The following is a 12968-nucleotide window of genomic DNA, read 5'->3' as shown; positions in this document are numbered from 1 at the left end:
TCTAGATTTCCTAATTTATTGGCATACAGCTGTTCATAATATGTTTTTAAAATCGTTTGTATTTCCTTGGTGTTGGTAGTGATGTCCCCTTTCTCATTTATGATTTTATTAATTTGAGTCTTCTCTCTCTTCTTTTTAATAAGGTTGGCTAATGGTTTATCTATCTTATTAATTCTTTCAAAGAACCAACTCCTGGTTCTGTTGATCTGTTCCACAGTTCTTTTGGTCTCGATATCATTGAGTTCTGCTCGAATTTTAATTAACTCTCTTCTTCTGCTGGGGGTGGGGTCTATTTGTTGCTTTTTCTCTAGTTCCTTTATGTGTAAGGTGAGCTTTTGAATTTGAGATCTTTCCAGTTTTTGAATGTATGCTTGTATTGCGATGTATTTCCCCCTCAGGACTGCTTTTGCTGCATCCCAAAGATTTTGAACGGTTGTATCTTCATTTTCATTAGTTTCCATGAATCTTTTTAATTCTTCCTTAATTTCCTGGTTGACCTTTTCATCTTTTAGCAGGATGGTCCTTAACCTCCACGTGTTTGTGGTCCTTCCATATTTCTTGTTGTGATTAAGTTCTAATTTCAAGGCATTATGGTCTGAGAATATACAGGGGACTATCCCGACCTTTTGGTATCGGTTCAGACCCGATTTGTGACCCAGTATGTGGTCTATTCTGGAGAAAGTTCCATGTGCACTTGAGAAGAATGTGTATTCAGTTGAGTTTGGATGTAAAGTTCTGTAGATATCTGTGAAATCCATCTGGTCCAGTGTATCATTTAAAGCTCTCGTTTCTTTGGAGATGTTGTGCTTAGAAGACCTATCCAGGGTAGAAAGAGCTAGATTGAAGTCACCAAGTATAAGTGTATTATTATCAAGGTATTTCTTGAGTTTGGTTATTAATTGGTTTAAATATTTGGCAGCTCCCACATTAGGGGCATATATATTGAGGATTGTTAAGTCCTCTTGTTGGATAGATCCTTTGAGTATGAGATAGTGTCCCTCTTCATCTCTCACTATAGTCTTCGGGGTAAATTTTAATTTATCTGATATAAGGATGGCAACCCCTGCTTTCTTTTGAGGACCATTTGAATGGTAAATGGTTCTCCAACCTTTTATTTTCAGGTTGTAGGTGTCCTTCTGTCTAAAATGAGTCTCTTGTAGACAGCAAATAGATGGGTCCTGCTTTTTTATCCAGTCTGAAACCCTGCGCCTTTTGATGGGGTCATTAAGCCCGTTCACATTCAGAGTTACTATTGATAGATATGAGTTTAGTGTCATCATATCTATTCAGTCCTTGTTTTTGTGGATTGTTCCACTGAACTTCTTCTTAAAGGGGAATTTTAAGAGTCCCCCTTAAAATTTCTTGCAGAGCTGGTTTGGAGGTTACATATTCTTTCAGTTCCTGCCTGTCTTGGAAGCTCTTTATCTCTCCTTCCATTTTGAATGAAAGCCTTGCGGGGTAAAGTATTCTTGGTTGCATGTTCTTTTCATTTAGGACCCTGAATATATCCTGCCAGCCCTTTCTGGCCTGCCAGGTCTCTGTGGAGAGGTCTGCTGTTACCCTAATATTCCTCCCCATAAAAGTCAGGGACTTTTTTTCTCTTGCTGCTTTAAGGATCTTCTCCTTATCTTTGGAATTTGCAAGCTTCACTATTAAATGTCGAGGTATTGAACGGTTTTTGTTGATTTTAGGGGGGGATCTCTCTATTTCCTGGATCTGAATGCCTGTTTCCCTTCCCAGATTCGGAAAGTTTTCAGCTAGGATTTGTTCAAATACATATTCTGGCCCTCTGTCCCTTTCCGCGCCCTCGGGAACCCCAATTAAACGTAGGTTTTTCTTCCTCAGGCTATCATTTATTTCCCTTAATCTATCCTCATGGTCTTTTAATTGCCTGCCTCTTTTTTCCTCAGTTTCCCTCTTTGCCATCAACTTGTCTTCTATGTCACTCACTCGTTCTTCCACCTCGTCAAGCCTCGTCGTTAGGACTTCTAGCTTGGATTGCATCTCATTTAATTGATTTTTAATTTCTGCCTGATTAGATCTAAATTCTGCAGTCATGAAGTCTCTTGAGTCCTTTATGGTTTTTTCTAGAGCCACCAGTAGCTGTAAAATAGTGCTTCTGAATTGGCTTTCTGACATTGAATTGTAATCCATATTTTGTAACTCTGTGGGAGAGTGGGCTGTTTCTGATTCTTTTTTTTGAGGGGTTTTCCTTCTAGTCATTTTGCTCAGTGCAGAGTGGCCAAAAACAAGTTGTATTGGGAAAAGGAGAAAGAGAGAAGGAAAGAAAAGAGAAAAAGAAAAAAGAGAAAGAAGAAAAAAATAGGGGAAAAAGAGAAGAAAAAGAAAGAAAAAGAAAGAAAGGAGAAAAAAGAAAAAAGGGGGGGTGGGGGAAGCAATCAGAAATCAAGAAGAAAGAGAGAAAAAAAAAGCACAAAAAAAAAAAAAAACAAAAACAAAAACAAAAAAACAAAAAACAAAAAAACCCACGGGGGAGTATCTTCCGATTTTGTGTAGTTTAAGTCCCTTGACTTCCCTTGGAACTGGTCCGTCTCGCTGGTCTTCTGGGGGAGGGGTCTGCTGTGCTGATTCTCAGGTGTTGGCACTTGGGGGAGCTGCTCTGCCCCTGCCTGGTGCAGGGCTCAGTGGGGGTTGTTGACCCCGTGAGGCCCCGGGAGGAAGCCACAGTGGCGGGGGCAGCTCTGGGACCCTGGAGTCAGCCCCCGCAGTAGCTCCGGGGCTCTCCTTCTGCAGGGCCTGGGGGCTCCGGGGCGGGGCCGCTGATCTGCTCAGTTCCAGGCAGGAGCGTCCTTGCTGTCCTGGGCCCTCCCGGCCTCTGCCTGTCCCGGGGTAGGCCGGATCCTGGGCTGTGTCCCGGCGCCCTGTGCTCCGGGGCCTGCGCTGTTGGATTCGCGCTCCCGGCGGTGCAGCCCCCTCCGCGGAGCCGCCGCCCGAGCCTCTCCGAGCTGTTCCCGGAGCCGCGCAGCCCCCTCCGCGCCGAGCTTCTTCCTCTGCGCGAGCCGCCGCCGCTGAGCTGTTCCCGGAGCCGCGCAGCCCCCTCCGCGGAGCCGCCGCCCGAGCCCCTCCGAGCTGTTCCCGGAGCCGCGCAGCCCCCTCCGCGGAGCTTCTTCCTCTGCCCGAGCCGCCGCCGCTGAGCTGTTCCCGGAGCCGCGCAGCCCCCTCCGCGGAGCCGCCGCCCGAGCCCCTCCGAGCTGCTCCCGGAGCCCCGCAGCCCCCTCCGCGGAGCTGCCGCCGGAGCCCGAGCCCCTCGGAGCTGCTCCGGGTCCCGCCGAGCGCTGCAGCCCTTAGGGAGCTCGGCGCACTCTCCGGGGCGCAGTTCCTCTGTTACTGTCCCAGGGAGCCCGAGGGCGTCCCCGCCTTTCTGGGGATCCTGCTCCAATTCCCGGGGATCCCCTTTCCGCGGGGAAGGTTGGTGCAGTTCCTGCTCCTCCGGGACGGGGCTCTCCTGTCCTGGGGACACTCGCCCCGGCCTCAGCCCGGCTCCTCGGGGCCCCTCCCCCTTGGAGGCCTTTTGTGTCTTTATTTCTTTTTCCCCGTCTTCCTACCTTGATAGAGGCGCGAACTCTTCTCACTGGAGTGTTCCAGCTGGTCTCTCTTTAAATCTCAGGCCGAATTCGTAGGTTTTCAGGATGATTGGATGGTTTTCTAGGTAATTTGCTGGGGACAGGTGACCTGGAGACCCTACTCCTCCGCCATCTTGCCCCTCCCCTCCTCTGAATCAATATTTTCAATCAGTGCCAAGGGCTTCCTGTAGTCCTATTCAAGTGTTACAATAAATATTTGTAGATAATAGTCAAAAAATAATAGAAGAGACAAGGAGGGACGCCTGGGTGGCTCAGTGGATTAGTGCCTGCCTTCGGCCAAGGGCGTGATCCTGGAATCCCAGGATCGAGTCCAACATCAGGCTCCCTGCATGGAGCCTGTTCGCCATCTGCCTGTGTCTCTAACTCTTTCTCTCGCTCTTGCTCATACTCTCTCTGTCTCTCATGAATAAATAAATAAAATCCTTAAAAAATAATAGACAGCATTCCCTTCTTTTTTGTATGATTAAAGAAAGGTTATGATAAAATGATTAGTTCATTTACATTCACTTTTAGCAATTACATGAGAATTTGAATTTTGTCGTGTTTGGGTTTGTTCATTCCTGTGAATGATGGTGCAGTTAGGTGAGTTTTTGTGTTATGGTACCCAAACTCACCATATTGTCCTCTTTAATCTTTGAGGGTTTCAATAAAAATTGTTCACTCAAAAAATATATAAAAGACAATACTTATATGGTCCTCTCACTAGATGCAGAGAACTCATAGGCCAAATTACAGCAGGCATTCCTGATTAAAACTCTTCAAAGTAGAAGGTAGAGGGAACATGCTTCAATATCTTAAAGCCATCTATGAAAAGTTCACAGTGAATCTTATACTCAATGGGGATTCAAAGAGCTTGTCCCTAAATTCAGGAAGACAGCACGGATGCAGGCCCTCACCAATTCGGCTCACAAAAGAAATAGAATTCGTATAATCAACAATCAGACAACAATATAAAAGGCATTCAAAGTGGCAAAGATGAATTTAAACTCTCCCTCTTTGCAGAGTACATGATATTTGTATATAAACTCCAACAGATACCACCTAAAATTTCTAGAAATGACGTAGCAACTTAGGGATGTGGCAGGAGACAAAACAAGCATAGAAGGCAGCTGCATTTCTACACAGTAACAATGATACTGATAACAGAGAAATTAGGGTATTAAACTCATTTACAATGGATCCAACCATAAGATACCTAGGAATAGACCTAACCAATGAGGTAAAGGATCTGTCCTTAAATCTAGAGAACACTTATGAAAGAAATTAATGAAGACACAAAGAGATGGAGAAACATTCTGTGCTCAAGGATCAGAAGAATAAACATTGTGAAAATGTCTATGCTACCCAGGGAAATCTAGATACTGAATGCAATTTCTATCAAAATACCACAAGCTTTCTTCCCAGTGATGGAACAAATAATCTGAAGATTTCTATAAAATCAGAAAAGAGCTCCAATAGCCAGAGTAAGGTTGAGAACGAAAACCAAAGCTGGGGCATCAGAATGCCTGATTTCAAGCTGTACTGCAAAGCTTTTATCATTAAGACGGTGTGGTACTGGCAAAAAAACAGACACACAGATCAATACAACAGAATAGAGGACCCAGAAATGGACCCTCAAACATACGGTATATAATCTACAATAAAATAGGAAAGAATGTCCCCTGGGAAAATAAAGCATTCTCAAAAATAATTGGCATGGGGAGAATTGAACAACCCCTATGGAAGAATTAAAGTAGACCATTCTCTTATACCAGACAAAAAGATAAAGTCAAAATGGTTAGATCTAAATATGAGACAACAATCCATCAAAATCTCTAGGAAGAGAAGAGAGAGAACAACGTTTTGGAACTTAGCCATAGCAATTTCTTGCAAGGCATATGTATAATGAAAAGGGAATCAGAAGCAAAAATGCATTTTGGGAGCTCAATCGAAACAAAAATGTTCTGCAGAACAAAGGAAACCCTCCACAAAACTAAAACACATCATACAGAAGGGTAGATTATATTAGTAAATGACATATCAAACAGCTTGTAACCAACATCTATAAAGAACTTATCAAATTCAACACCCAAGAAACAAGGAATCCAGTCAAGACATGGGGAGAAATCATGAAGAGAAATATCTCCGAATAAGACCTACATATGGCAAACAAGTCCATGAAAAACATGCTCCGCATCACTATCAGGGAAAAGCACATCCAAACACATTCACTTGCCACTTCACACAACAGAGAATAGTGAAATTAATAAGAAATAAAACAACAAATTATGGAGAGGATGTGGAGAAAGGGGAACACTCTTGCACTGTTGGTGGGAATGTGAACTAGTGCAGCCACTCTGGAAAACTGTGTGAAGGTTCCTCAAAGACTTAAAAATAGATCTGCCCTACAACCAACAATAGTACTGTTGGGGATTTACCCCAAAGATACAGACACAGGGAAATGGTAGAACACATGCACCCCAAGGTTTATAGCAGCCAAGTCCACAAGAGCCAAATTCTCCAAGAACCCACGATGTCCTTTGGCAGATGACTTAATAAACATGTTACAGTATATATATACAAAGGAATATTTCTCAGTCATCAGAAAGGATCAGTAGCTACCATTTTCATCAACATGTATGGAACTACAGGGTATTATGCCAATGAAATAAGTCAATCAAAGGACAATCATCATAGTTTCACTCCTATGTGGAATATAAGAAATAGTGAATAGGATCATAATGGAAGGAGAGAAAATGTGTGGGGATAAATCAGAGTGGAAGACAAACCATGAGAGACTCCTACCTCTGGGACTGGGACATAGGGTTGCAGAAGGAGAGCTGTGTGGTGGGACATGGTACCTGGGTGATGGGCACTAAGGAATGCACGTGATGAGATGAGCACTTGGTGTTACTAAATGCTAGCAGATTGAACTTAATTGAAATCTTGAATAAATAAATGAAAAATAAATTATTAAAGAGAGAGAACATTATGAGCAATGACATGCCAATGAATTCAGCAATCTGGAAGAAATGGATGCCTTCCTATAAATGTAGAAACAACTAAATCTGAAACAGGAATGGATAGAAAAGCAGTACAGACCCAAAACCAAGAAATTAAAACCAAACATATTTAAATTATTCTAACAATCAAAATTTGGGGCAGATGGCTGCCCATGGGAATGCACAAGCATTTAAAATTTATTAATGCCTATCCTGAAAATGTTCCAAAAAATAGAAATTAAAGGAAACTTATAAGTTCATTTTCTGAGGGTAGCATTTCCTTGACCTCAAACGCAGACAAAGATCCAACTGAAAAGGAGAATTACTTACTAATATCCTTGATGGATATGGATGCAAAATTGTCACAAAGATCCTAAGAAACAGGATCCAACAGTACATCAATAGGAGAATTCACCATGACCAAATGGGCTTCATTTCTGGTCTGCAAGGGTGGTTCAGCATCTGCAAATCAAACAATGGGATTTGAGCCATTAATAAAAGAAAAGATAAGGACCATTTTGTCCTCTCAACTGATGTCCAAAAACATTTGGCAAAAGAAATTATACTTTCTTGATAAAAATATGTTGCTGTGTAGAGATAGGGAGACATACTCTACATCATAAAAGCCATTTACAGAAGACACATGGAGAATGTCATCCTCAAAGGAAAACTTGAGAGCTTTTCCCCTAAGATCAGGAACAGGACAGGGATGATCACCATCACCACTGTTCTTCACCATAGTGCTAGAAGTCCTAGCCTCATCATCAGAAAACAAAGATAAGTAAAAGTCATTCCAATAAGCAAAGAAAAAGTCAAACTTTCACTCTTCACACACAAGATACTTTAAGTTCAAATCCCAAAATTGCTTTGAAAAAATTGCTAGAACTGATACTGGAATTCAGCGAAATCTGAATTGTATTGTAAAATCAATACAAGGAAGTCATTGGATTTCAATATACTGCAAATGAAACAGAAAAATAGAAAATCAAGGAATTGATGCAATTTATAATTGCAACAGAAATCATCATATAATGACGAAAAATCCTAAGCAAAGAGGGATGGATGTATAGACTAAACATTCCAGACACTTATGGAAGACAGAAAGGAAGACACAAGTAGATTGAAAATATTTATTCTCATAGATTAGAATAGATATTGATAAAATAGCTATGCTACCAAGAGCAAGTAACACATTCAAAGCACGTGTATAAAAATATCACTAGCATTTTGCACAGAGCTTGAGCAAACAATCTGAAAACTTTCAGGGAACCACAAAGACCTCAAATAGCCAAAGCAATCCTGAAAAAGTAGGGCAAAGCTGGAGACATCCTGATCCTGGTTGTCAAGGTAAATTACAAAGTTGTGATCATCAGGACAGTATGGTACTGACACAAATACAGACGTATAGATGAATAGAAAAGTTTGAGAACCCAGAAATGGACCCTGAAATCTAAGGTCAAAATATCTTGACAAAGCAGGAAAGAATATCCAATGGAAAAAAGAAAATCTCTTCAACAAATGGTTTTGAGAATATTGGAGTCTCACATGCAGAAGACTGAAAGGGGACCCTTTTCTGACATCATTCACAACAATGGACTCAAATTTGATGAAGGACCTAAATGTGAGTCAGGAAACCATCAGAATCTTCAGGAGAACACAGGCAGCATCTTTTATACCTCAGCTGCATCCACTTCTAGACATGTCTCCAGAGGCAATGGAAAGAAAAGGAAAATGAACTATAGGGACTTCAAAGAAAGAGCAATTTCACAGCAAAAGAATCACTCAGTGTAATTAAAAGGCCACCTACAGAATGGGAGAAGATACCTGGAAATATCTTATTAGATTAAAGAATCGAATTCAAATCTGAATGAATTTATCAATCTCAACGCACACCGAAGATATTGGATAACTGAGTGAAATTACAAATTACTAGTGTTTTCAATAAACTGAAACTGTTTCATGAAGAAATAAAAAATGAACAAAACAGAACAGATAAGGAGACTGAAACCTTATTAAAAATTCTCACTGTGGCATCCCAGGTGGCTCAGGGGTTTAGCACCACCTTCAGTCCAGGGTCTTATCCTGGAGACCTGGAATCAAGTCCCATGTCAGGCTCCCCCCATGGAGCCTGCTTCTCCCTCTGTCTGTGTCTCTGCCTCTTTCTCTCTGTATCTTTCATGAACAAATAAATAAAATATTTTAAAAATATTTTGGTCAAAGAAGACAGTGAAACTTTTAAAAAAGTAATGAAAAGGCCCAAATCATTTGGCTATATCTACGAATATTCAAAATATTTTAAGAATCAAGGCCAAAACATTTCAATGTCTTCCAAAACCTAATGAAAATGGAACATGACCAAATTGATTTAAGGAGGCCAGGAGGACCCTGATAGCAAACCCACACCAAGGACCCCACAGGAAGGGTCTCACAGACAACATCTTAGATGCACATAAATGAAAAAATCCTGGAATACTCAATCCAACAGCCCATCCAGACAGATCGCAGAGGATGACCTAGAGGAAATCATGCCAGGGATGTAAGGATGCTTCAACACTCCCTGATCATAAATGGGTCCCCTGTAGTAACAGTGAAGGCTTGGATGTACATGATTCTTTTCTATGATGCCTAAAACCGCTTGACAATGTCTTAACATGCTTAACTTCAAAACATCTTCACAGTCGAGGCAAAAGAGATTGCCTCCTATCTGATGGAACAGTCACATTTTATGAAAAACCCACAACCAACACTGCATTCAAAAGTGAAAACCTGAAGCCCTTCTGTCAAGTCAGGACCCACACAAGGGGTCATTCCCACCATGACTATCCAACATGTTACACTGAAGGAGAATGAACTATGCTACCTCATATGTCAGCTGGTTCCCTGGATTATTGTGAATAATATCACACAAGAATCATCCAGGGGACAGAGAGGTTCCACCTCCTATATCACCCTGATATGTGGAAATAAATCTCCCATGGGAAAACTCCCTTCTCTGAATTGGGAGGGGTGAACCATCCTCAGCACCAGAACCATCTGTAAGGCCCAGAAGACTGTGCAAACAACCCTTGTCAGTTCCTCACTAATTCACTGACCCAAACCCAGAATCCTGGTCTTATATCTCCACAAACCCAAGGTCCTGTTGGGGAAGAAGCAGAAGGCTGCCTACTTTGTTCATTGTCTGCGTGTTGTAGTCTAGGGAGCTCAGGCACATGCAACATGAAATACATCTCCACTGAGGTCTGTCATATGTCTACAGAGTAATTAGTCCAAACAAATAACCAAAAAGAATAGAAGGAAGCCTGTACAATGGCAATGACTGGAATTCCAATCTAGGAAATTTAAGAAACAAAGAATGATAGATACTTACATCAATAGATTCAGAAAAAATTGTATGTATCCATATGACATGATCTGTTGCAGGTCAACCTGATAAGCTCCAAAACGGAACCCTTAGTTAATGAACAATTTCAGGGAATATATAGAATACAAAATCAACATACAAAGTAAATATAGGTTTCCACACAGTAACAACCAATAATTTATATTTTAAAGATTTTATTTAATTATTCATGAAAGACACAGGGAGAGAGAGAAGCATGCCTCAGCTTCTCCAGCAGACTCCATGCTGGGACCCTGATGTGGAACTGAATCTCTGGACTCCAGGATCACTCCTAGAGCAGAAGGCAGACCTCAACCGCTGAGCCACCCCAGCATCCCTAACAATAAAGTATTTACAAGGTAATAAAAAAAAAAACTGATTACATTGACACCGGTGTGAGCAATATAATATGTAAAATTAAATATTCTGAAGGAAGTAAAATACTGTCCACTAAAAGTACCCAAATTGATGAGAGATTTTTAAAAGTCATAAAGAAATACAAAGGTAATTTTTTCATAGATTTGAACACTTCATAGTATCAGAATGCATTACACCGTGTGGCCTACAGATGTAAAGCAACCCTTGTTAAAAACTTGTAAAGAATCAAATCTAGGTCTAGTTCTGATTATATATTCACAGAACATGCAAATAGGAGCACTCATTAAACCAGCCCAGCCTGACCCTGCATCTGGGAGAGGAAGCCCAGCCCCAGGATCCCCAGGTGACCCCGTTCAGAGATCAGGAGAGAACTCAGATAAACCACCAAGGAGTCTGTGCTCAGCTGGGTTACCCTTGTTGCTATTTTAAAAGGTAATTCATGGAGAACAAGAGATCTAGAGTCTGCGAGAGGAGATGAGTGAGAGAAACAGGGGATGTGGGACAGTGTTTTGACAAGGATGTCTTATGTCTGCAGGTGTCCAGGGTGAGGTGCAGCTGGTGGAGTCTGCGGTAGAACTGGTGAAGTCTCAAGGGGTCCCTGAGACTCTCCTGTGTGGCCTCTGGATTCACCTACAGTAGTTACTGGATGTACTGGGTCCAGCAAGCTCCAGGGAAGGGGCTGCAGTGGGTCGCGGGTATTAGCACTGATGGAAGTAGCATAAGCTAACAGATGCTGTGAAGGGCCAATTCACCTCTGCAGAGACAACGCCAAGAACATGCTATATCTGCAGATGAACAGCTTGAGAGCCGAGGACACGGCCCAGTATTACTGTGCAGACACAGTGAGGGGACCTCAGTGTGAGCCCAGACACAATCCTCCCTGTAGAAGGGGATCACGACCACCAGGGTGTGCACACTCCTCACCACTTCTGTCTTGAAGGCCCAGGAGCAGGTGCAGAGGGCGGTTCTGGGCAGTTTTCCTGTCAGGGTCTGGGCTTCCTCTCCATGGAGCTGTTTCTCCCAGGGAGCCTCTCTTGACCTGGAATTTGTTCTTAACTATTTGGCTTCTGATTTGAAAACAGATTCTTTAGGAAAACTGCTACTTTATATGCACAGAAGACAGAGTTGCTTACACTTATTTACTATTTACCCAAATATGAGAAATGTAGAAATATCTCCATGTACCTCAAGGACTAGAGGGATCCGGGGATCCCTTGGTGGCTCAGTGGTTTAGAGTTTGCCTTCAGCCTAGGCCATGATCCTGGAGTCCCAAGTTCGAGAACCACGTCAAGCTCCCAGCATGGTGCCTGCTTCTCACTCTGCCTGTGTCTCTACATCTTCTCTCTCCAAGCCTCTCATGAATAAATGAATAAAATTGTTTAAAAAGAGGGACCTACAATCCATGCACAAAAACATAATACCTGATGTAGTGATAAATGAGAAGTATGATCAGGGAGAAGAGGCAGAAATTATGATGTGATTATAAAAGTGGACTCACAACTCACCCAGAAGATGAAGTGGAATCTATCGCCTTCCAAGTTATCAGCTGATTCTGAAGGTCATTGTGTCCTTGTGCAGGGACTAGAAACTTCCACTGTATCTCTGAGGATCCTCAGGGTGAGGAGCTCATTTGGAGGAGCCTTCCACTTCCAGGATATAAATCATTGATCCTTCCAGTGCTGATATCAGCCCAATGTGTGTGACCGCTACCTTCCCCATGTTGAAACCTAACACCCTTGTGATAGGAAGAGTTGGTGCGGTCTTAGGGGAGCACTTAGGTCAGGAGGGTGCAGCCTCAGGATAGGACCAGGCCCTTATACATCAGGACTGGGAAAGCTCACTGGCCTGTGGCCCAATGTGTGTTTTTGAGGAAAGGATATGGTAGGACGCGGGCGCTCTCTAGACACCACATCTGCCTGCACCTGGATCTCAGGCTTCGCAGACTCCAGAACTGTGGGAATGAGTGTCTGTTTAATTCACGCAGACCAAGTACGATGTTCCATTAGGGGGCACAGGCTAAGATACTGGTGACACGAGAATCCAAGCCCTGATGATCTGGTGTTTTCTGCTGCATTTGTTGTGATAAGTCCCTGATAGGTTCCATCCATGGGATCAAGGGTGGATTTCTCACATGTTCCGTCCTACACAGAGGATGAACTTCTGGACACTCCTAGGACTCCGGGAACAAAACTCAGTGGACCCGGATGGAGAACTTTTACACAGGCAACAGGGGCCTGGGAGACTGTGGAACTTTAGTGTAAGGATGATGATTTATCAACCTTTCCAGAAGATGGGGATGTGCTGACCCTGTGGGACCTGACTCTGAGCATCATCGTCCACATGCAGTTAGACTGATGACTGTGAGGGTCAGGAAAGCAGTTCCCTTCCTGCTTTCAGGATTCCTTCTTTGTGTGCATATTTTGTGAGATTGAATATGAAATGCCTTGGAGAAGGTCGAATTTGTTGAATTTCATGAGAGTTCCTGAATGCGTCCTGGATGTTGAGGTCTCTGTCCTTCTGATTAGGGGGAGTTTCAGGAATTATTTCATTGAATAAACCTGCCACTGCTTCTTGGTCTTCATTTTCTGGGCCTCCTATCAAAGGAATGTTACTGTTTCGTAAGTC

General features: G+C 42.6%; 1 pseudogene; it reads left to right on the top strand.

Moving 5' to 3' along the window:
* The first annotated feature begins 5106 nt into the window (after window positions 1–5106).
* On the top strand, window positions 5107–12698 carry LOC121492639 (annotated as a pseudogene).
* Window positions 12699–12968: the final 270 nt, after the last annotated feature.

This window comes from Vulpes lagopus, chromosome 6 (assembly GCF_018345385.1).
Source record: "Vulpes lagopus strain Blue_001 chromosome 6, ASM1834538v1, whole genome shotgun sequence".
In the NCBI taxonomy this organism is placed as follows: Eukaryota; Metazoa; Chordata; class Mammalia; order Carnivora; family Canidae; genus Vulpes; species Vulpes lagopus.
Note: the sequence above shows the minus strand (reverse complement) of the source record. Positions and strands in the feature narration are given on the sequence as shown.